The sequence below is a fragment of the Corvus brachyrhynchos genome, unplaced genomic scaffold (genome assembly GCF_000691975.1).
Source record: "Corvus brachyrhynchos isolate BGI_N302 unplaced genomic scaffold, ASM69197v1 scaffold56, whole genome shotgun sequence".
Taxonomy (NCBI): Eukaryota; Metazoa; Chordata; class Aves; order Passeriformes; family Corvidae; genus Corvus; species Corvus brachyrhynchos.
In genome coordinates this window covers 7,342,213-7,345,364 of record NW_008238664.1, presented here as the reverse complement: position 1 = coordinate 7,345,364, position 3,152 = coordinate 7,342,213, and the positions used below count along the sequence as shown (strand labels likewise).

At 47.8% G+C, this 3,152-nt stretch overlaps 1 protein-coding gene across 2 annotated transcripts in view; it reads right to left on the bottom strand.

Annotated features, from left to right (window-relative positions):
• GSG1 (germ cell associated 1) overlaps window positions 1–3,152 on the bottom strand; it is a 94,231-nt gene that overhangs the window by 76,180 nt on the left and 14,899 nt on the right. The window lies entirely within an intron of this gene.

Here is a 3,152-nt window from a genome sequence, read left to right as displayed (position 1 = left end):
GGCGGATCCGGCTGCCACTTGGATCACAGAGTCACAGCATAAGCTGAGTTGGAAGGGACCCACAAGGGTCATCGAGTCCAACTCCTGGCCTGCACAGGGCCATCCCCAAGAGTCACACCCTGCGCCTGAGAGCATTGTCCAAACGCTTCTTGAGCTCTGTCGGGCTGGCGCTGTGACCACTGCCCTGGGGAGCCTGTTCCAGTGCCCAGACACCCTCTGGGTGAAGAAACCTTTTTCTGGTCTCTGACGTAAACCTCCCCTGACACAACTTCAGGCCGTTCCCTCAGGCCCTGTCACTGGTGACCAGAGAGAAGAGATCAGTGTCTGTCCCTCCTCTTGCCCTCACAAGGACCTGCAGTGAGGTCTCCCCTCAGTCTCCTCCAGGCTGAAGAGAACAAGAGACCTCAGCCACTCCTCATACACCTTCTGCTCAAGGCTGGTCACCATCTTCATTGCCCTCAGTGGACATTATCTTAATATCTTTTTTATTGTGGTGCTCAAAACTGCACACAGGACTCAAGGTGAGGCCACCCCAGTGCAGAGCAGAGTGGGACAATCTCCTCCCTTGCCCGGTGGCGATGCTGTGCCTGATGCCCCTCAGGACACTCTTGGCCCTCCTGGCTGCCAGGGCACTGCTGGCTCATGTTCAACTTGCCATTGACCAGGGCCCCCAGGTCCCTTTCCATGGCACTGCTTTCCAGCACCTCATTCCCCAGTCTGCATGTACCATACCAGTAGGGTTGCCCCGTCCCAGGTGCAAAATCTGGCACCAGTACTGCACTGCAGAGGGTATTTGCAACTGGTCACTACAAAATTGACACTACAAAAATAATGTTGCCAAGACATTGCTCAGAGTCACATGTTGGGGCTCACATGTTCCTCCATCCCCACTGAAGGCCTACACAAGTGTTTTTTAACAAGTGTGTGCTTGTCATCCTGCAGGAAAGCTCTGCTCCTTGTTTTTCCACACAACAACATCACCTGTGAACACCTGGACATGGGCAGAACCCTCATTGATGCACCAGAAGACACGCTGAGTGCCAGGCAGCTGATCCTCCCTGACAGGTATGTCTCCACCACAGACCCTAGCCACTCTTTTCCTCTTTATGCATCAGCCATAGGTCAAGGCTGACATGTCACCTGCTGACCTGCAGGTCCAGCAACAAGTAAAGTGCCAGAAGATACAAAAATGTCAGGGATGTTGACCAACAGAGGCTGGTTTTCAAGGGGCACTTGCTGCTCCACACTTCTCTGGGGCCTGCACTGCAGTAGTCAGTGAAGAGGCAAAGGAAGCTGTCTAAAAATAGTATCACTGTGGCCTAGGCAAAAACACATTTTCACAAAACCTTTTAGGTCAGGAGGGAATTAGCCAGCACAGGGGAAAAACATGAAGAAGTGGCATCCTCACATGCACTGCTCACTTTCTGGGGAAAAAAAAACCCCACAACTTTTTGGCATGGGTCTGAGCTCCTGCAGCTAAAATGGCTGTTGGGTGAGCCAGCACTCCCCTGTAGTCAGTTGCAAGCTGCATCTCTGAGGTGATGCAGGCATTGCATCTGCAGAGCTGCTAGCCATCCCCTCTGCCTCTTTGCCCTCCTCAGGAGCCACCTCCCAAAAAGCCCACCAGGGCAACAGGCCTTCATTGCGCCTGTCCTTCCAGCTCACGGCTGTGCTGCTGCAGGGGGATGGGGTCAAATTCCGGAGGGAGAGAAGGAGGCAAAGCCACCTGCAATGCAATCAAGTGACTGCTGTGGGAAGAAGCCAGGCAGCAAAGAAAGGATGATTTACTGACACAAGCTAAGCCAATATAAACACTTATGATACAGGTGCCTGTGCTCTCAGATATTGCCTGACTTAATTCAATTGTTTTGTAAACTGATTTAGTTAAATCTGTATAAAACTGGTGTTTAAACAAGCCCAAGCAGTGGTTAAAATGTTGTTAATAAAATATATCACCATAAAACAAATATGTATTACCAAGGCTTCCTTTTTGCTGACAGGACATATCCTTTCTCTATTTCTTTTTCCCTCTGTTCTTTTCTTTAGAGATTGTACATTCTGCTGTGCCATGACTGTCTCTTTCTGTACTGTACAAAAATAGGGTTGTCTCCATTCAAAAGTATGCAAGTCCACCTCTAGCATCTCTCACTGTTGTATAAAGTAGAACTGGGGAGACATTTATTTATTTTATATAACCTTCAATAAGATTTGACCCAGAGCAATATTTTTAAGCAGATTTTAAGCAAAGTAGTTTATTCTGGATCCAGCCTGACCTCTTTCATTCTTTCCAAACTGACCTATCTTACAGTTTGGAGTTATTTAATCACTCTGAAAAGATGTTCCCATTTTCCTTGTTTTCAGCAAGGTCACTTTTTTTTAGCAATGTTAGTATTTTGTTAGTATTTTTAAGTCCTATTCCAAAATCATCCAAATCAAAATTTATCTGTGTCCAAAATTAACTGTTTCAAAATACCGGTATCTTCTCTCAAACTTGGCCCAAATGCCCAATTAGTTTGGTCTCCTCCACCAAAACCCTTTCATTTTTTAAACAAATGCATGGCAGAGTTATAAAAAAAATAGTAAGACAAAATTACTGTACCCCTAGTAGAAGTCAACAACAATAGGACTAGCATAAGTCAACTTTTCCCTTGATACGTCTCTTTTTGTGGTCTTTGATTCATTCAGAAGAGAAATTTTGGCAAGTGCTTCCAAGATCCAGCTGTTTGCACACCTGCATGACGCACTGGAGCAGTCATTCCCTTGGGGAGGCAGGTGGGGGGTGGCTGGAGGAGTCACACTAAACAGCCTGCCACTGAGGAAAATGAAGGAAAAAGGAACACATTTGAAAAAAAGGCAGTGGGAGGACGGGAGACAGCAAACTTCCTGTATCACATGGGCAGCTCTGAAGGAGTTAGGAGGGCTATACAGAAGTAAGGTGGGCTGGGGCTGGTTTGTGGACGGGATAGGAAGCAGCCGCTGGCCAGGTAGGGAAGCAGGAACCAGTTAATCTCTGAGACAGTGTGAGACCTATGGGCTCTGGAATGAAAGAGGCCAGAGTGCCAAGTTGGGGTGAGTGGCTGGAGGATGCACCCCTAAGTAGAACTCTAGCTTGGTGGCCATCCACTGCCTGCTACTACTACAGTCAAATGGCA